Here is a 22,062-nt window from a genome sequence, read left to right as displayed (position 1 = left end):
ACTTGTTAATTCTGGGTCAGTTTCAGCTGCTCTCTCTAATTTGTGGAGCAGTCCTAGCCTCCCCTTCTATCTGACTTGGTTGTGAAGTGCCAAAACCCCAAGTTCAGAAGAATTTGTTATTTAGAAATTATTTTTCCCTCTTTTGTAAATTAATTTCCTTTCCTGCAAAGACAGCCAAAGCACCACAATGATTTTCTACCACAGAGAGGTAATGAGGCTTAGGGGAAAATGTTTAATAGGAAAACATTTTCCCACACTGAGAATTAGGAATTCTGGGTGGAGAAGGAGCTGATGAATTTTTTTATTGTTATGTTAATCACCATACATTACATCATTAGTTTTTGATGTAGTGTTCCATGATTCATTGTTTGTGCATAACACCCAGTGCTCCATGCAGAACGTGCCCTCTTTAATACCTATCACCAGGCTAACCCATCCTCCCACCCCCCTCCCCTCTAGAACCCTCAGTTTGTTTTTCAGAGTCCATCGTCCCTCATGGTTCATCTCCCCCTCCGATTTCCCCCCCTTCATTCTTCCCCTCCTGCTATCTTCTTCTTTTTTTTTTTTTTCTTAACATATTGCATTATTTGTTTCAGAGGTACAGATCTGAGATTCAACAGTCTTGCACAATTCACAGCGCTTACCAGAGCACATACCCCCCCCAGTGTCTATCACCCAGTCACCCCATCCCTCCCACCCACCCCCCACTCCAGCAACCCTCAGTGTTTCCTGAGATTAAGAATTCCTCATATCAGTGAGGTCATACGATACATGTCTTTCTCTGATTGACTTATTTTGCTCAGCATAACACCCTCCAGTTCCATCCACGTCATTGCAAATGGCAAGATCTCATTCCTTTTGGTGGCTTCATAATATTCCATTGTATATATATACCACATCTTTATCCATTCATCTGTCGATGGACATCTTGGCTGTTTCCACAGTTTGGCTATTGTGGACATTGCTGCTATAAACATTGGGGTGCACATACCCCTTCGGATCCCTACATTTGTATCTTTGGGGGTAAATATCCAGTAGTGCAATTGCTGGATCGTATGGTAGCTCTATTTTCAACTTTTTGAGGAACCTCCATACTGTTTTCCAGAGTGGTTGCACCAGGAGCTGATGAATATTAAAACCAGAGAGTGCGATGTTTCTCGGTGAAGGTTTCTGTGAGAGTGTGCATATGTTGTGCTGGGAAGGAGTTACGTCTGTGCCTTCATGCATATTATTGATGTCCCTAACTAGAGAGACTGTGAAATGGTTAAAGACTTTTTTATTTGTTTTTTTAAAGATTTTATTTATTCATGAAAGGGAGAGAGAGAGCAAGCAGGGAAAAGGCAGAGGGAGAGAGAGAAGCAGGCTCAATCCCAGGACCCTGAGATCATGACCTGAGCTGAAGGCAGACGCTTAACCGCTTAACCGACTGAACCAGCCAGGCGTTCCTGGTTAAAGACTTTAATGTCCACAGGGGCTGAAGCCAGGGAGAAAGGTACACGCTAAAAGTTTAATGTTGGGAAGCCAGGAGTATTCCAGAGCCCAGGGATTCTGCCCCGCCGGAAACCTTTTTTGATTTTATGTAGTTGGAAGTTTCATCTTACAAAATACCCTATAAGCTATACAATCCTTTCAAGATGATCGCTCAGCTGGCGGAGGGGGGAGAGGAGGGGACAAATGCATACCAGAGAGCCCAGAGCACCAAGATGTAGTTCAATGTGCGAGACCCCGTTCCTGTTATTTATTCATTTATTTAGGTGACAGAGACTTTATTTGGAGAGGGAGGCAAGAATGGAGGAGATCAGAGCTCCTGAGAAACTAGGTTTCGTGCAGGTCCTGGAGACCTTGCGGTGGTGTTGGCCGGATACCCAAGTGCCCATTTCATCACAGATTAATTGGGGAATTCAGGTGCGTTGGAAGGTCACTTGAATTGGGGGATTTACGAAACACTGAAAAGGATCAGTGAAAGAAAAGCAGAATTTCTGAAACAGTACATTTGTCTTGCTTTCCCTCCGGAGAGAGCTTTTAAAAAGGCCATTTTCGTTGTTCTGGAGTTGATTTGAAATTTCCGCCTGCTCTAGAAGCTTGCTTCCCTGTGCTGTGTTGGCAGGTTTGTGCCCCGCCGCAGGCTGACTCCTCCTCGTTTACTCAAGATTGTTAACTCCACTGAGCGCTCCCTTGTTCCTCGTTCACACAACCCCTCGTGTTTGTGCTTCACGGTTCCACGAAAGCGCTGCAAGAAATGGAAGGGGATGGACGTGCAGCTTGTTTTTAGATTTGTTGGGGAGTTGGGATGTTACCTTAGCTCCTATTCCTTACATGCACTGCACGGCTGGCAGATCCCTGAGCACTTTATTTAGTGGGGAGGGGAGAGGCTCTGAAGGAAGGGGGGGGCAAGCGGAGGGGGCGGAGCTCCTGGAGAATGTGGTGACCCCCTGGAGCGGGAGTGGTGCTGTGGAGTGTCGCCTTGGAGTGTGAGCCCAGCTCTCGTTCTCCAGCCCGTGCGCCCTGGGACGTGGCCCTACAGATAACTCCTAGGCACCTCGGGCCTTCAGTTGCCCCGGGGAACGTTGTAGGTCTGAGCCTTTAGCCCAGCACCTGTAGCCTCTGGGGCAGGCTTGTAGCAACTGGACCAGTTAAAGGGATCCTGAGGTGTGTTTAGGTGGGGCACCATTGACGTCCGCTGCACCTTTGTCAAGAAAGAGCCTTAAATCAAGGTGGAAAATCACAAATGTTTCAACAGTGTGTGATTGCAGTTTAAAAGGCATAGAGGGTACCTTGATCTGGGAGCATCTAGGAAGACTGTGTGAGAGAACTAGCATATGAAAAAATCTGGAGAAGTTTGAGCTTTTGAGCATGTGACAGGGAGGGTCTTTTGGTTACATGTGATAGAAGTCCAGCTCAAGTTAGTGTATGCAGAGATGCAGAAATGGAACATGTAAATTCACTTAATTAGCAGGTCTAAAGGGCACATGTTCAGGAATCTGTCCTATTATTTGCCTGCTGGTCTGTTCGATCTGGTTACATTCACTGATTCAACAAATAAGCATGCACTCTGTGCGGGATAGAGCCCCCCTGCCCTTATGGAGCTCAGGGACCAGTTTTCCCCAAGGTGGATAGGATGGTGGCTGGTAGCCCTGGCCCACATTTTAATGGCTTCTCATCCCAAGGAACGTAGAGGCTGAATCTGTGTCCGCATTCATCTATCACTGCTCTTAGAAAGACTGGGCTTGGTCTGGCTTTGGTTATGTTCCTATTCTATGAGTTCCTATTCTATGGTTAGGATCCTCCAATGGGCAACTGCAGAGTGGTATCTTGTGAGTGGTATTTGCTCAGACCCGGATGAGGTCATATAGGGACCATTTCCAGATGGAATGGGGGTCTAGCCAGGCCCCAAACTCGAGGTGTCCACCATGTATACTCCAGGCCCAGGGTACAAGTCAAGCAATCATTACCACAGACGGGGGCTCTGTGTGATTGGAGTGATCAGAGTGGAGGGTATATGGAGGGAGGGGACTGGTACAAGTCAGGCTGGGACCAGATTTAGGAGGATTCTGAATGCCAGGCCAGGACTTTAGACTTTATTCTGTAAATCACAGAGGAATATAGGGCCTGGCATGATCCACAGTGGGTTTAGGAAGATCACTGCAGCAGAAGGTTCGTACCAGGCATAAGGTTTATGGGATTTGAGAACTGACTAAATTAGAGGATGGATCAAACGTGGTTGCAAGGCTATGCTCCTGCTTTTAAATATTTTGTTATCTCATAGGCCTTTTGAGATATTCCCTTCTTCTGCTTCTTGCCAGGACTATTTATTATAGTCCGGTCAGGTTTGGATTCTGGGAGCCTCCCACATCTGAAGCTGTCTTATTTTTAAAAATCTCAGTCTTGCTTTTCTCTAGGTATTTTACAATCCCTCTGGCCAAAGTCTGGGATACATTTGTGATTATATAGAGCTTTACCCTCCCCGGCTCACACATGCTATTAAAATGACAGGGCCACTTTTTCCTCAATGTTCTTGCCATTCCTATTTCTGGAACCACTTCTTCTTAGATCCAGAAGAGTGCTATCTCCTCCACAGTTTCCTCCACCTTCTGAGGTGGGTGACGGTCACTTCCAGGCTGTTCTTGGCGAAATGGCTCTTCAAGCAGATACCTTAGAAGATTTAAATCCCCTATCGCTTCTGTGCTTTGTCTCTCCCTATGTCTGTGAGTGGAAAAGGAAGGAACTTAAGTTTATTGATCATTGAAATTCCCCCATGTCCTGTGAGTGAGGAATAACTTGCAAGGCTTCCTTACATAACAGGTATCTATCCATCTATCTCTCTGTTTATTTGTTTCTCCATTCATCCAACCATTTGTCTGTTGGTCCATCCATTTTTATCTCCGTATTCCTCTGTCTCTCTCTCTCTCCTCTCTCCATCTATACACACAAACACACACACACACACACACACCAGGGAAACTACCCGACATTTTCTCTCATTCAATTTCACTCATTAACATAAACTCATTTAATCCACACAACCTCCCTATAAGGTAGATATTATCTCTAAAATGAGGGCACCCAGTTTCAAGGAGCTTAAATAATCTGTCTAAAACCACAGAGCTAGTCTTTGGAAGTGCATGGAAGCTCAGTGGGCTTGATGTAAAGATTGTGCTCATCAGAGCACAGACAATGTGGCAGCATCATCTATAATAGCAAGAAACTGGAAGCACTGTAAATGAAAATCAATAGGAGACTGGATAAATAATTTAAGGTTTATCCATAAATGGAATACAATGCAGCTTCTCAAAAGAATGACTTAGATCTACATACACAAAGGGTGGGAAAATGTCCATGATCTATTGTTTCATGGAAAAAAAAAGCAAATTATACAACAGTGTGCGTATATGATCCCATATCTGTGAAGATTATCTTTGTATCTTTACATATGCATAGAAAGAGTCTGGAAGAATGCCCAAAAGTGTGCAGTTACCATCAGTTACTTCTGGGAAATGAGATTAGGGGATAGGAAGAAGTTTTTAATTAAAACTTGTTGGGAATTTTTATAAATATTATTATTTTAATAATAACATTTATTATTATTATTATTATTATTATTATTATTATTATTATTATTATTATTTAGAGAGATAGCATGCGTGAGCAATGGGGAGGGCAGAGGGAGAGGGAGAGAGAGAATCTTAAGCAGGCTCCACACCTAGTGCAGAGCCCAACGTGGGGTTCGATCTCATGGCCCTGAGATCATCACCCGAACCAAAATCAAGAGTCAGATGCTTAACCCACTGAGCCACCCAGGTGCCCCAATAATAGTTATTTTTATTTTAAGAATATAAAAGCCTATTTCTGACTTTAGCACTCTGCTACCGATGAAGGGCTGACATCTCTGCCCTGTCTTCCCAGGCATCTCTTCTGTTCTCACAGCAAGAGTTCTTCCTTTCTCTTCTCTGCCCAGAGTAAGCCATTGTGTCCGCATGGCTCCACTTGTCTCCAGTTCTGTGTGAGCTCAAAGCTTCCTGTTTGGGATACCATTTCCTTATCATAAAAATAATACTTACTAATAAAAAATGTAAATTAAGACAACAAGGCACTATTATATTACCTTTCAGAAAGGTCTAGGGATTTGGTGAGGGGGTTTGTTACCTATAAAATTTTTTTCACAAAGCACATGTTTTTGTTTAAAGTATCAGAATGTCAACAAGACAGTTGCAACTTTTTTTTTAATAAACTGGTATTCAGTTCACAGAGCAATGATTTAACATAAGTTGTACCAAAAGCAAAACTACCATCCCTTGTATATTGTCTGTTATACACGACCTGCTTTAAATTTCCATGCCAATTTATAGACCTTATACTGTACCATACAAGGTTAATGACTATTGCAAACTCCCTGAAAGACAGGGTTATCTTAATGCTAGATTTAGGAGTAGACAAACAAATGATCTTTCATATCCTTGTGATTTCAGTAGTATTTTGTAAAAAACATGTGAGATGTGTACATGAGTTAATCCCTCTGGAAAAAAGGAAAACCTGCAGTAGAACCAACTAGTTCATCAATTTGTCTTTGGCCACTTCATCTTCCTCTTCTTTTTTTTTTTTAAGTTTTAATTTAAATTCTAGTTAGCATATCGTGTAATGTTGGTTTCAGGAGTAGAATTTAGTGATTCATCACTAACATACAACACCCAGTGCTCCTCACAAGTGCCCTCCTTAATGCCCATCACCCATCTCTAATCGGTCTGTCTCTACTCTTTGACAACTTCTCTTTTTTAAGAATAAACTCATTTTGGAATAAGTTTTGATCATTAAACATAGCACAGAGAATTCTCACATCTCCCTTTACCCAGTTCCCCCTGATGTTACTTATCTAATCTCATCAATCTTACATTTCCACAGTATGTTTGTCGAAACAAAGAAACTAACTTTGGCACATTATCATTAATTAAACCCCAGACCTTATTTGGATTTCGCTGGTTTCTCCACTGATGTCCTTTTCCTGGCCCAGCATCCCATCCGGGATACCACACTGCATTTAGGACAGTTTCCTTTCTTCCCAGGCCAGAGTCTCTTTCAACCTAGCAGAGCAATACCATTTTCAAAATTTTCTTCAGGAGAGCGGATGTATGATGAGGTTGCTCATCATCTGCAGAGTTGTTCACCGTTCCCCCAGTTATTTTGCAACGTCTCCAAGATGCTCTCCCATGATGTCTGGATGACATGCAGAAGGAAACCCAAACAAGGTCACAGGAGGCTGTTCTTGTATACTTTTGTCATATGTTCAAGTGCTTCTCTTTCTTTAGCGGACCTGGTGGTTTTCTCTTTATAAAGCATTTTGGAGAAATTTCTGTGAAGTTGGCTGAGGCATCTGTGTGCTGCTTGCGCATCTTCCTGTAGAACAACATTGTGTGGAAACGTCACCTGGCTTCCCACACAGTGCTGCTCATTCGGGGCCTGGGGGCGAACCACAGCTCCCTCAGGACATCTGCTGGGGCTTCTGGGGGAATCTGGGAACATAGCTTCACTCACAAAACCAGCCAGCCTGTGGGTAAATGCTCTCCATATATATATATTTAATTATATTTTGTCTGAATTACAAAGCTATAAATGGCCATCAGGACCAGTAAAACAGTATAAAGAAGCATAAATCAGTGACTCCACCCCCACTGCATGCCACCCTCCAATCCCAGCCTGCTGAACTAGCCCCGTACCTCTCTGTGTAGGTACGGATGTATAACATGCATAGGGCACATTCATCTCAAACCACAGATTCAGCATCTGTCGTTTCCTGACTTGTTAATTTTAGCCATTCTGACTGGTGTGAGGTGGTATCTCATTGAGGTTTTAATTTGGATTTCCCTGATGCCAAGTGATGCTGAGCACTTTTTCATGTGTCTGTTGGCCATTTGGATGTCAAACCACAGATTTATAGGTGAAAACAGTGTCACTCTCTGTGTCTCTAGACGCCCTTACTTTTTACCTTGAGCTTCTGGGGGCAGAGGCCGGGGTCATAGCCATGTTGAGTCTCCCCCTCGCTCTCACTGGAGGAGGAAATGGTGGGGGTGGAGTGGACTGCTCTGGGCCAGGCTTATCATCCACCCCCTTCATCTGAGCCATACACCGGTCCTTCCAGAATTTACTGGCTCTCATCTCTCCGGCTGTATTCCCATTTCCACATCCTGACTTTTGACACTTCTACTGTGCTCTTATCTCCATCTGGGATCGTTTTCTTCCTCAACCCCCAGGTCACCAGGTAGCTCCAGGTGCCACACTGGGGAGGGTGGGTGGGTTCTCACGCCTGCCTTCCTGGGTGCCTGGGAACACTAGGCTTCTTGAGGTCATAGCCTCCCAGTGAAATCAAAGGCCAGCTCCCCTTTACTCAGAGTCACCCGAGATGGGCCAGTTCCGTCAGCGCCCCTCCCCAGGGATGGCTTTGGGTTGGGTGCCAGTGCCCTTGGGAGCCAGCACAGCATACTCCTCATGCACCTCGTTGGACTCTATTGCTCAAGGGCCTCCTGCTGTCTCTTCTTGCCTTAGCAAGGTGTTCTTATCTCCTTGTGGCATAGAAAGTATTTTTCCAAATGGGTTATTTAAAGCAGTGCTCTCCAAAGTGGGTTGTACAGAGGCACCTGGGTGGCACAGTTGGTTAGGGGTCCAACTCTTGGTTTTGGCACAGATTATGATCTCGGGGTCATGGGATCGAGCCCCGCCTTGGGCTCTGCACTCCCCACGGAGTCTGCTTAAAGATTCTCTCTCCCTTTCCCTCTACCCCTCCACCTCCCCAAAATAAATAAGTCTTTAAAAAAAGTGGGTTGTACATTGATTTTTCTGTGGTATGAGAGGAAAATATTAAAGCTTCTATTTTTTTTAAGATTTTACTTATTTGAGAGAGAGAGAGAGCATGAGTAGGGGGGAGCGGCAGAGGGAGAAGCAGCCTCCTTGCTGAGTGGGGAGCCCAACGCAGAGCTCAGTCCCAGGACCCTGAGATCATGACCTGAGTTGAAGTCAGATGCCTAACCAACTGAGCTGCCCAGGTGCCCCAAAAACTTCTATTTATTTTAATCAAAAAAGAAAGGAACTAGGGCGCCTGGGTGGCTCAGTTGGTTAAGTGACTGCCTTCGGCTCAGGTCATGGTCCTGGAGTCCCGGGATCGAGTCCCGCATCGGGCTCCCTGCTCGGCGGGGAGTCTGCTTCTCCCTCTGACCCTCCTCCCTCTCATGCTCTCTGTCTCTCATTCTCTCTGTCTGAAATAAATAAATAAAATCTTAAAAAAAAATAAAATAAAAGATAGAATTCTTTACAGTACTTTGTAAAGAAATGGGGAGAAATTTTGAAATCTTTGGCACTACCCAGGGCTTCAGTGATGATCTTGTGACAAAGTGTTTAAAAGACTCATTGAAATTGATGTTAAGATATTTTGGTTTCACAAAATGACAGACATTCACGTTTACTGACCTCTTTTTGAGATGACAGTATTAGTTGAATGCTACCTGGAAGCTATTCTTGAAAAATTAAACATATTTAATCTGTTCCTTCAATGGGAGATCCTGTTTTAACAATGCATGAGAAAGTAATTGCTTTTTGAAAGAAACTTGCTCTTGAGCATTTTGAAAACGAATGTTTGGAAATACTTCTATTATTTTGTTGTTGTTGCTGAAAGCAACATATGTCATTCACAAAGAATAATTTAAAAACCCCCTCTAAGGTCTGCCAATTGAAAAAAAAAATCCCAGGAAACAGTGTTTTCTAACCCATATATAAAAATCTTCCAAAGTGAAAAGTTTCAATGTGTTTTGAAATGATTTCCTAAAAACATGAAATTTCAGTGTGTTCTGAAGCCTTTGCAAGAAGAAATGATTAACACCTGGGAAGATGAAAACATTTTAGCCAACTTTGGGCATAGGTTTTGGTGGCTGAGTTTGAGCAAGCAATACTGCCAAAGATGAACTCCTTCCATTTGGACATGTGGAACTCTGCAAGTTACCTCTTTCAGTTACAGTAACCATTAAAATCAAGTACTAAATTAAATTGAAGGTGGAATTAGAACTTTGAATTACTGTATCACAAAGTGTTAAACCAAGATATTTTTAAACAGTAAAGCATTTTGGGGCGCCTGGGTGGCTCAGTCGGTTAAGTGTCCGACTCTTGGTTCCGGTTCGGGTCATGATCTCATGGGTCATGAGATGGAGCCCTGCATCAGGCTCTGCGCTCAGTGGGGAGTCTGCCTGAAGATTCTCTCCCTCTGTCCCTCCGCCCACTCGTGTGTGTGAGCGTGCACTCTTTCTCTCTCAAATAAATCTTAAAAAAAAAAAAGCATTTTAAATTACATTGGTATTACTAAAAATTGTTTATGATTGAGGATATGTTTTTAGTAATAGCAAAACAATTTTGTACTATTAATGTATATAATAATATAACTTATTTACAATAGTTTATTTCCCTTGTCTCTCTTTTGAATATTCATATTTTTGTGTATGTTTTATACCCTATACTAATTCATGTACCTAACTTTTAAGTACCTAATACACATATAATGGGGCACCTGCTTCAAAGGTTTTATTGATACATTCACACAGTTAAGATGTTTAGTAGTCATGGTTTAGATGAGGACCTCAGAATTTGAAACTCAAAAGCCATGAATTGACCTCTGTTTCTATAATCTGCTGTGGCATACATTATTTCCATATCTTTAGGGGGCCACTACATAAAAGGAATTAGAGAAATGAAAACCTGTTAATATTATTCTGCTAAAACTTGTATACATATATATTATATTTTTTTATTTTAGAAAAATGGAATTATAGGCATTACATTGTAAGCTGCTTTAAAAAATTCAACAGTAAATCAAATTCATTCCTCCAAATTAGTAGATATAGCTCAAATTCATTCCTTTAACGTTTATATGATAATCCATAATATGCATGCACTGCATTTTATTAAAGTTTCCTGTTGAGAGATACACATGTTTTCCCTGGATTTCTTTCCTTTCCTTGTTTCTGTCCTTCACTCTCTCCTTTCCTTCTCCATCCCTTCCTTTCTTCTTTCTTTCTGTGATGATTCCCGCCCCCAAATGTAAACAATGCTCCAATAAATATTCTTATACATTTTTTTCCCTGTAAAATAAATCCCCCGAAGTGGCTAAAGGGTACATATATTTTCAGTTTTAATCTGTATTGTCACATTACTTCCACAAATAAGTTTGCAGCAATTTACACTCTTGTCAGCAATGAATGAAAATATTTATTTCTTCACATCCTTGCCTGAACTGAAGTTACCATTCTTCTTCATTTTTGTCAATTTGATGGGTAAAAAAATGATGTTCTGTTTTAAATTTGCTGCTTGTGAATTTGAACATTTTATTTATTAGCTGTTTTTGTTAGCTTTTGCTGCATAATAAACCATCCCAAAACTCGGTAGCCCAAAGCAATAGCTATTTATTTAGCTTATGATTCCGTGGATCAGCAATATGGGCTGGGTTCAGCTTCTACTACTGGTCTTGGTTCAGCCCCCTCAGGGGTCTGTGGTTAGCTGTTGGTCAGTTAAGCGGCTCTGGTGCTTGGCAGTTGCTAGTTGTTGGCTAGGGTGAGGGAGGTGAGTGGGCCATATATCTCTCATCATCCACCAGGATAGCCTGAGCCACAGGGTGGCTGTGGCAGGGTTCTTCAGAGAAGCAACACAGGGCAAGCCCCAGTACCAAGTACTTTTCTTTGCTTGCATTATATATGTTAATTTCCCATTGACCAAAGCAAGTCACATGGCCAGTGGGCTGGTGGTGGGCCAGGGGCACAGAAATAGACTCCTATATCCTGATGGGCAGGGGGCATCCTGTAGTCATCATTGGCAATCTCCCACATTAGCCTTTTCTTTTTCTTTTTTTAAAAAAGATTTTATTTATTTATTTATTTGGGGGAGAGAGAGAGAGAGAGCATGAGCATGAGTGGGGAGCGGGGGTGGGGGGTAGAGGGACAAGCGGACTCCATGCTGAGGAGGGAGTCTGAACCTGGTCTGGATCCAGGACCCTGAGATTGTGACCTGAGCTGAAGGCAGAGGCTGAACTGACTGAGCCACCCAGGTGCCCCCCTTCAACATTAGCCTTTTCTAATTTCTTCTTCTCTGCATTGCTTTTTGTAATTTGTTTTCTTATTAATTCTAAGGGAGCTCTTTTTTTTAGTGGTACTAACCAGCCGCCTGTCATATCCACTATAAATATATTCCCTGATCTTTCATGTATTTCTGGGCTTTGTTTATGATATCTTTTACCGGATTAAAAATAATCTGGTTTAAGAAGTCTTCCTCATTGGGACTCCTGGGTGACTTAGTCTGTTAAGCGTCGGCCTTTGGCTCAGGTCATGATCCCAGGGTCCTGGGATCAAGTCCCACATCGGGCTCCTTGATCAGCGGGGAGCCTGCTTCTCCCTCTGCCTGCTGCTTCCCCTGCTTGTGCTCTCTCTCTCTCTCTGACAAATAAATAAATAAAATCTAAAAAAAGAAAAAAAGAAGTCTTCCTCATTTCAAGTTGAGGTAATATGTTTCTGGTGTTCCCCCCCATAAGTTTAGTCATTGTATTATTTCCATTGCATATATGTTTTTTAATACAGTGTATATCTTATGTATTTTGATTTATTCAAACATTATTACATTTATTAAGTCAAGTATCATTTTTTACATGGAATTCAATTTTTAAACCTATAATATTCCCATATATATTTTGTTGATGGGGGCTATTGAACAATATCGTTTGACATAACCATTCCACCTCTAGGAATTTATTCTGTAGAAATAGTTGATCAAGTGAACAAGAGATAATGAACAAGAATGTTCATTGCAGCATTATAATAGTGAAAAATTGGGGACTACTCTATTTTTGGAAGAGGATTAGATAACCAACCAAGACAATAGAATATTACTCAGCTATTACAAAGAATGTGTTTAGCCCAATAACTTCAAAAGAAGAACACTGGAAAGTATCCATGGTATTATTCCACTGTTACACTACTATTCAACTATCCATGTATTTATATTTCCCATCCCCAAAGTCACAAATACAGCAAGTGAATATTCTAAAATATTCACAGATGTGTTTTTCTGTTCTTTCTGTGCCAAGCCTGCCAACCCCCTCAAACTAGATCGCTTCTTGGTCCTGCTGCAAGGAAGAGATGATAATGCTAGTGCAGAACATGAAATTGCTAGAAGCAAAGGCTTATGTGGTCTCTAGGCTGAGTCAAAGGGCTCTCGACATCAGGGTTATGTCATACGCCTCAGATATCCAAGCTGGCTGTCTGACCTGCAGAGAGGAAGTAAAGATCACAGATCATATCCACCCTAGAGAGCAGAGGATCTGAGGCTGAGAGTGATTTTGGAGTGTAGTGGGTGTCGGGGAGGACTTGGTTGGTGTCTTTGAGGCTCTCCCAGAATGAAGAAGGGAAGGCTGGGTCACACTGGTGATGTGAGTCAGAGACCCTACCAGAACTCAGTGGGCTGGCAACCCTTGCAAACGTCCCCTGAGCAGAGCCAGCTGGCTGCAGCATCAGAAGAATAGAAATTTCTCTTAGAGCCTGAGAAAGCCCAGGAAAGTACCTTTTAGGGGTGAGTGGGAGAGCATGCCAAAGTTTTCCATGTGAAATGGAGGTCCAAAGCTGCTGGACCAGAAGGGAGCACAGAGTCGAGAAAGGGGTGTTCCAGAATTTTCGACATGAATGATAAGTAGATTTAGGAAACTTGATGTCTCCCAGAGCCTGTCAGGTGGGATAGATCCTGCAGACCAAGGCCGACAAAAGGTATACCTCTGCTTACTCTAGCAAAGTCAGATGATAAGTGAGTGCCAGACACCCCCACAAACCTGGCTACCATGTCAGCCCCCTAGGATGAAGATGCAAATCCAGGTAGAAGAAGTGGGGGGGATAAGTTATTTGCTTGAGTGTACTCTAGTGCTTGAAAAAGTTGCTGCCACTAGGTGGAATGGGGGCTTGAGATAGAAATGAAATTCAATTACGGGAAACTAAAGCTGCCCTCTTTTGCACACCTGAGTTTTTGGCCTGTGAAACTCATGCCCTCTACATATATATTTAGACATGCGCAGAAAAACATCTACAAGAATTCATAACAAGCTGTTCCCAGTGGTAACAAAGTTTAATTTCCTACCCTGAACATGGATCACTTTTGCAATAAAAATGCAAATCTAGAAAAATATTTCAAAGTATGTCATGTTCATTGTAGGCAATTTGGAAAATATGAAAAGTACATTTAAAAATTAAATCATCTGAATTCCCACCATGAAAATAACTATCATTAATATTTTTATTTTCTTTCATATGTATATGTGCATACATAGATGGGCACATAGTCAAAGTGTATATATTCCTTTTACAAAAACAATTATATTGGTATTTGCCATCTTTTTTTTCCTTTTAATGTTGTTAAAGAAAGAGCATTTTCCCATTCTATTAAACGTTTTTTGAAAACACCCTTTAAAAGTACATGCTCTGTGAGGTGTATACTATATTATATATAATAATTTCTAAATACAGATTATATATATATAACTGTATGTAGTTATATATATACATATATATACACTACTATATATATATATAGTAATTTTTAAATACAGATGAGAACATGATGGTCAGAAAGGTTAATTAACTTACCCAAGGACACCCAGCTAGCATAAGGTATAGCTGGGATTTGAACCTATACCTTCCTATTAAGACCAATCCTCCCAAGGTTGGAAGTATAAATGAATCGATGTCATAGGTTGATGTAAAGTACCTGACATGTGTGGGTGCTTAAAAAATAAAAGTCCTCTCTTTCGTCCTGCCTTGCCTTCCCCAGGCAGGACAGTTCTTAGGCCCTACCAGGTTCCTGCTTCTGTGTCTTGGTTTATAACCACCTTTTCACAGGAGCCCTTGTTGCTTGGGCTGCTCCTTCCTGAGCTCTTCCCTTTGGAGCAGAGCCTCTGCCTTGGTCTGCTCTTTGAGATTCTGGCTGACACCCTTCTCCAGCCCAGCTCTGGCTCTCTCTCCTTTGCATTTCCCACCCCTGCTGGTGCCATGTTGTTACCATGGACCTGTAGTGCTTTGTGTTCAGGTCATCCAGAAGTATAACAGAACCTTCCACAAAGGACAAGATTTAAATAGTTCGGGGAGCCAGAGTTCTCCCAGTGTCCCTTTAAATTTAAAGCAATCAATCCTTGATTGATTGTGGAAGCAGTAACTGGGTTTCAGCTGGGAAAAGTCTAGGGTTATTGTGGAAGCAGTAACTGGGTTTCAGCTGGGAAAAGTCTAGGGTCTATAAAATCCAGACAAATCATTCTGGAGATATATATCTAGAGCTGTAAGTCACCCGGACGCCAATAGAAACAAATGCTTCTCTGACTTCTTTTTTGGACGTCACACCAGTGCATGTGTATCCTGGAATCTGCATTCATTATTCATTCCAGTTGCTTTGGAAAGGGCTGGGGATGGCATGGTGCCAGGAACTCTTGGGGTCCATTCACAAGATCACTCCTCAGAACTTGGCTTCCTAAGAAAAGAGCCCAAGCTAAGCAAGACTGGCCCTCTCTTGAAGATTGGCTACACCTGGGAAAACCCAAATGCCTCCTTGGTAAGTGAGGACAGAGGGCTGGAGAAAGACAATAGAGAGTGATAAGAACTGGGCAAACTGGGCAGAGTGTGTCCCATAACAAGGCTTTCAAATTCAATTAAATTCTTGTGGGGGCCAAAGTTCTCGGACAGTTTGCTACCCCATCTAAGAGGTGGTGTGGTAGGCAGAATAATGCCTCCTTGTTCTCCTTTCTCCAAAGCCATGTCTTAACCCCTGGAACCTGTGAATAGGTTTGGTTACAGTCAGATCCCCTACAACGGGCGCGTGCAGACTGTGCTGGGGCGACAGGCGTGAGCACCATTTTCATGCTTAGTGTCAGACTCCAGGTGGCAGCGAGTTCTTCAAGGCAAAGGAGAGGTTGCAGATGGAACTAAGATTGCTATTCTGCTGACCTTATAATGGGGAGAGGATCCTGGATTATCCAGGTGGGCCCAATGTAATCATGAGGGTCCTGAGGAGTCCGAGGATGGTGTGACTACTGAAGAGAGGCCCAGGGAGATGCAATGCTGCTGATTTTGAAGACAGAAGAAGGAGCCACATACCAAGGAATGAGAGCAGCTTCTGAAAGTTGGAAAGAACAAGGAAACAGGTTCTATCCTAGAGCCTCTGGAATGCCCTGCTGATGCCCTGATTTTTAGCCCGAGGATACCCATGTTGGAATTCCAACTTATAGGACTCCAAGGTAATAAATTTGTGTTGTTTGAGCTTCTAAATTTGGGGTAATTTGTTGCAGCATTAATAGAGAACCAACCAAAAGACAACCTATGGAATGGGAGAAGATATTTGCAAATGTCTTATCAGATAAAGGGCTAGTATCCAAAATTTATAAAGAACTTATCAAACTCAACACCCAAAAAACAAATAACCCAGTCAAGAAATGGGCAGAAGATATATACAGACATTTCTCCAAGGAAGACATACAAATGGCCAACAGACACATGAAAAAATGCTTAGTATCGCTCAGCATCAGGGAAATATAAATCAAAACCACATTGAGATACCACCTCACACTGGTCAGAATAGCTAAAACTAACAAGTCAGGAAACGACAGATGTTGGTGAGGATGCAGAGAAAGGGGAACACTCTTACACTGCTGGTGGGAATGCAAACTGGTACAGCCACTCTGCAAAACGGTGTGGAGGTTCCTCAAAAAGTTAAAAATAGAGCTACCCTAACCCAGCAATTGCACTACTAGGTATTTACCCCAAAGATACAAATGTAGGGATCCAAAGGGGCATGTGCACCTCAATGTTTATAGCAGCAATGTCCACAATAGCCAAACAATGGAAAGAGACCAGATGTCTATCAACAGATGAATGGATAAAGAAGCTGTGGTGTATATATACAATGGAATATTGCTCAGCCACCAAAAATTGAAATCTTACCATTTGCAACGATGTGGATGGAACCAGAAGGTATTATGCTAAGTGAAATAAGTCAATCAAAGAAAGACAATTATATGACTTCACTCACATGTGGAATTTAAGAAACAAAAGAGAGGATCATAGGGGAATGGAAGGGAAAATAAGACAAAATCAAGAGAGGGAGACAAACCATAAGAGACTCTCAACTCTAGGAAACAAACTGAGGGTTGCTGGAGGGGAGGAGGGGAATGAGGTAACTGGGTGATGAGTGTTAAGGAGGGCATGTGTTATAATGAGCACTGGGCATTATGCAACTGACAAATCACTGAACTCTACCTCTCAAACTAATAATATACTATATGTTAATTAATTGAATTAAAATAAAATTAAATTAAAAAAAGAGAGAACTAACATAGGTGATGTCTTTTCTAGAACATCCCGGTCTGCGTCATGGGGCCCAACAAGGCCTTCTTGGATAGAGTGATGTGGGAAGCAATAGACTTGACTTAGTTGTTGACTCAGGTGAGAGGGATCACCTTCCCCTCACCCCCTCTGGCAGTTCAGGTGAGCTGGCAGAGAGTCAATCCTACTGACAAGGCACCAGGTGGAACAGGACCTGAGCAATGCCCCTTCTGTAGAGGTCTGGCCTCAGGGCACAGCCATTTGGCAAGGCCCAGTTTTCTAGGGGGCCACAACTGTCATTGTCCATTCTTAAAATAACCAGCCTTTGGCAGGTCTGAACAGCCACGCTCAAGTTTATTTGATTAATTTTTGTTACTTTTAGGAAATTGATTTGAAAAAGAAATTTTACATAATGCATTTCTGTGTGACTACTTTGGGTTCAGTATGTTTCTTTTTTTAATTGCTGGCATTAGCACGTTTTAATTTTTTAAAGCTTTTTGAGTCAAAGGTTAAGTGACTATCTCTGATTGTCCCACTGGGGGCTAACAAAATTGGTTTCTGGCCTATTTCCCCCTTGTTGCTACATTGTTACAGGTGATGTCCCATAGGGGACTGGGTTGTTGACAACCACTTGGACCTTCCAAATACTATGGGTTATGACTGGAGAGGCTTTTGTACATTTTCAGTGTATTTACTCTCCCTGCAGTGAAATCCTGGCCGTGTTGTATCATGGCATATTATCATGTGTCTGGCCTCCCATTTCTCATTTGTATAATAGGCATAAAAATAGAAACTACCTCATAGGGTTGCTTTGAACATTCAAGGAGCTAAGCCATATAAAACATCACATAGCACAGAGTAAGTGCTCAAATAAAAATAACAACTTCTCTCCTTGTTCTTCTAAATTTAGAATCTATAATATGAAAAATTGGAGAATGCTTGCTGTATTGAGGGTCAGGATAGGAATAGAGGGTAGAGTTTCATCCCATCTGAGCATTTAGATGCTGGTGATCCAGTGGGGGGGTCTCGAGTGTGACCGAAATCATTCCCTCAGTATGGCCCTACATATAGACACATGTGTTCAGATGTTTTCCTCTTTAATGCCGGTGGGTTTTCCTGGAGAACTGGCCGTGAGGAGATGGTCTTTCCTGTTCACATTTCCTCTGGCAAGAGCTTTGGGAGCATCCCTGGAATGGAGGCCTTCAGACCTCCTGAAGGAACTCCATTGGTTAATATATTAAGTTCAAAGTCTTGTTGAATTGAGACCAGATAGCTAACAAATCTGGCATGAGGAGTCTTGATGTTGATAGATCACATTGACCTTATCTGGATGATGAATACGTATGGGAAGAAGAAAGTTCCTGATGGGACTATCTTTCTGATATTTAGTGTCACTCTGTCAAGTGTTAAACGAAACTAGGGTTTCTCAACCTAGGTACTATTGACATTTTGGGCCAGATAATTCTATGTGGTGGGGAACTGCCCTGTGTATTGTAGGATGTCTAGCCCTATGCCCGCCTTCTACCCACTAGCTGCCAGTTAGCATCCCCCTCCCCAAGTTGTGACAACCAAAAAAACTCCCGATATTCCCAAATATTCCCTGGGGGATGGGGGATCATAATTGCTCCTGGTTGAGGCCCACTGGACTAGGTGATGGGGTTACAGAAATTTATCAACCTCAGCCTTTGCCATAAAAAATCTGACAATTTTGAGGGGAGACCCTCCTCCTCCACCCATGAGCAGTGGGCCATGACAATGCAGTCGGACTAACCACTGGGCTAAAGACGTACGGAAGATAAGAAAGACTGAGATGGGCCAGGGGCTGGCCAGTACTTCACTATGGCTACTTTCCTGGATATTAACGGCAAAAGACCCATTTCTTGTAATTACAAGGCAGTGTTTTGAATATCAGTTTTGGTTTCCTGATACCCACGGGGGCCAGTCAGAGGGCACATTTTTTGTCCCTAGAGCAAATGACCCCAGACTGCTCTATGTTTTGACTTCCTGCATCTGTTTTGTGTGTGTGAGTGGGCACTTTTCACTTCCTGTTGCTTCCTAATGCTAGTCTGTCTCTAGCATTCTTGCCCTTCTCTCAAAGTGCTAGTGCTTGCTCAGACCCCACTTGTGTTAATTAATTCAGAAGACGAGCCTGGACACATACTTTTTTTAAAGCTTGCTAGGTGAATCCAATGTACTTGAGACTGCCGATAAGAGACTGAGGAAGCGTTTGGGTGAAGCAGATGGGGATGTGGCTTGCTGAATCTCTCCAAGTCTGTGCTCCAGGGCAGGCCTGGCTCATGTCTGGAAAGCTGGGGAATGGCCACTTCTAGGCAACCAAAGCATTGTTTTAATTTATAAAATTAAACTCCATTGATCCAAAAAACAAATATGAATTAAAATGAACTTATTAAACTACTCTTAAAACTTAGTCCCGGAAGAGATTTTATAAATGTCATTTTAAAGCAGACTGTCTTTTAACTAGATATATATTTTTTAAGATTTTATTTATTTATTTGACAGATAGAGACACAGTGAGAGAGGGAACACAAGCAGGGGGAGTGGGAGAGGGAGAAGCAGGCTTCCCACCGAGCAGGGAGCCCGATGTGGGGCTCGATCCCAGGACCCTGGGATTAGGACCTGAGCCGAAGGCAGATACTTAACAACTGAGCCACCAAGGTGCCCCTAACTAGATGTTTTTAATTGAATCTCAAAATAGCTCACTGAAAATATAGAATGTCAGCTTTTTCTCTCAAACCAGAGTCAAGTTCTTCTCTTGAATAGAGTCTGTGAGCTAGTTTTCAAAAGGTCCAGTTTTCATGAACATGAACTCAGAAATAAGGAGTGAACCATATCCACTTCAAATCAGTTCAGTTGCATTGGGGTCCAGACAGCTCTCTTCAGTTTAACAGGACTCTATGGTGCCCACTGTGTGCCCAGCATGGTCCTAGAAGTGGGGGGACAGATGGGTAAAGAGCAGTCTCTTAAGGAATGCATGCATAAGATGCAAGGAACATACACTATGCCCTAGGTCTGTTCATCCATCCACATATCCAGTGCCAGGCCAGGAGGTATGTAGAATAGACAAGGGATCTGACCATTTCCTAATGTCTTCTGGGGAGGGCAGAAGACAGCTGGGTTCAGAATTGCCATGGAGAAGGATGAAATGTCCTTTGTACCGGGGCAAGACTATGTAATCTGTGGTCAGAGGGAGGGCATGGCAGAAACATGAGAGAAGTCCAAACGTCATGGGAACTAAGTCAGCCAGGCAAGACCACTAGGTCTTCACCCAGCCAGGGAACTGACCACCAACCTTGCCAATGAGACCAGCACGTCGGGTGAAGGGACAGACAGACTAGAGCCAATGAGCTGGATCAGAGGAGAATGCTCCTTTCCAAGACCCTCCATACCACTAGGTCATGAAAACCCATCAGGGGAAGAAGGAGCAGGGCCAAGGGGAAGGAGTATCTAGAAGACATCCACCAGAGACAACCAAACCTGAAGTGCAAGAGACACACATATGGACACCTCTGTTTCCCTTGTGCTCAAGGGTGGGGATGGAGAATTGTGAAGAACATTCTGGAAAAGAAAGAAGCTATGTTATCTTTGCACATTGAGTAAAAGGAGTAAATTTGCAACTCAGCTATATATCATGTCATCTGTTCAGATCTGTTGTTTGTTGTCATTGATTTATTCCAGCAATATTTATCAAGGGAGTGCTGTGTTCTCAGCATGGGTGTCTGGTTGCTTTTAAGGGCCAGGGTTTGCATTAGGCACTGGGGACTAAAACAGTAACAGTTCAAATCCTCCTGGAGACTGCAGTCTATCATAGAACAAATAAAGAGATCATCTTTATTAAGTGCCAGCTGATGCCACGTGCTTAAGATGTATCATCTTTGTAATGCTTCACAGCAACCTCATTTTGTGAATGGGGATCAAAGAAGCCTTGGTCATGCTGAGAGGGAGCAGAAGGGTTAGGGTGGATTTGGGTGGGCACAGACACAGCGCACGCACACACGTTGTGAAAGATGACCATATACCCCTTTTCACCAGAGTTATCTCAAATGCTCTTGGAGTTCCAGAGAAACATGTTTTCAGGGTTTTCTTGAAGTCCTGGAGAGGCTCATACCTGCAGAGGTGTGATGTACATTCTTCCTTCTATTCTGAGAGGAGACGGCACATCACAGATCCTGCAGGTAGCAACGGGGGCTGTTTTGGCTCATGGACCTTTCATATTTGACTGTAGATCTAGACCCATCCCTTCTGGGTATGGAGGAACACTCAGGGCTTGAAGAAAATAAATAATGGGAGATTGTAGGTGTCAGCAGGTTGGGGAGCAGGGTGGCCTTGAGTGTTAAGCAAGGCTGCTAAACTGTTTTGCATATGCTGAACTGTGTAGCAGTAGTATTGATAACTAAAGGTCTAGTTACCAAAAGATATAAAACCTTAAATCCATTAAAATAAAGATACAGTGTTAAGAGCCAAATAATCAAGGGCCAGAAGACATAGGCTAAAGGAAACTCACAATATGAACATCCGTTCTGAGCTTCCTGGTAGGCAAGACAATGACAGAATTGGATAGAATGCGTAACCCACAGTGCTTACTACAAAGAAGAAGACCAGTCCATGGCGAGAGAGGTTTCTATTCTGTATTTTATTTTTTAGTTTAGTGCTTTGGGAGACATTTATCACATCAGTCTGTAGATAAGGGACATAGAACAACATAATAGATAGTGTCTTTGCCAGGAGTTTTACAAACAATGCAAATGTGATTCATATGACTGCTTCCTGTATCAGCCCTGGCTGAAAGCCAAAGGCATAAACAATGGGATATTCTAGTTCAGTGCAAATTTCTCTGTGGAAAGCTTAAACGATATTATTCAGACTTGGAGGTTCCTAGGGATTTGACTTGGCACAAGGTAGAGCTTAAAAGCTTTAGAAGAATTAAAATGTGTTTCTTAGGTTGTCTTGCAGGCTAGCTTCTACTTCATTTTTTAAGATGTAACTCCAGCATCGTCCGCTCCAAGAAACCTTCCCTGACTCCTTGAGGTCAAGTTAGATGCCCTGCTATGTGCTCCCCTAATGCCCTGTGCACTCCTCCCCTCCAGAGAGCTCTTCCCTCATAATACCTGCTTATGTGTCTGCGCTAAAGGCAGTGAGATCCTGAAAGGTAGGCATGGCCACAGTTCTGTGTGTATTC

At 42.7% G+C, this 22,062-nt stretch overlaps 1 protein-coding gene and 1 long non-coding RNA gene across 2 annotated transcripts in view; one reads left to right on the top strand and one right to left on the bottom strand.

Moving 5' to 3' along the window:
- Positions 1-22,062, top strand: part of GRID1 (glutamate ionotropic receptor delta type subunit 1) — a 700,883-nt gene that overhangs the window by 391,507 nt on the left and 287,314 nt on the right. The gene's annotated exons all lie outside the window — the stretch shown is intronic.
- On the bottom strand, positions 24-15,639 carry LOC118022481. Its single transcript, XR_004682503.1, has 3 exons — positions 15,340-15,639; positions 13,333-13,336; positions 24-35 (listed from the first exon to the last, which is right to left on the bottom strand). It is a non-coding gene; the product is annotated as an uncharacterized LOC118022481 (long non-coding RNA).

This window comes from Mirounga leonina, unplaced genomic scaffold (genome assembly GCF_011800145.1).
Source record: "Mirounga leonina isolate KUSES-001 unplaced genomic scaffold, KU_Mleo_1.0 Mir_114, whole genome shotgun sequence".
Classification (NCBI taxonomy): domain Eukaryota; kingdom Metazoa; phylum Chordata; class Mammalia; order Carnivora; family Phocidae; genus Mirounga; species Mirounga leonina.
This window is presented reverse-complemented; position numbering and strand designations above follow the sequence as displayed.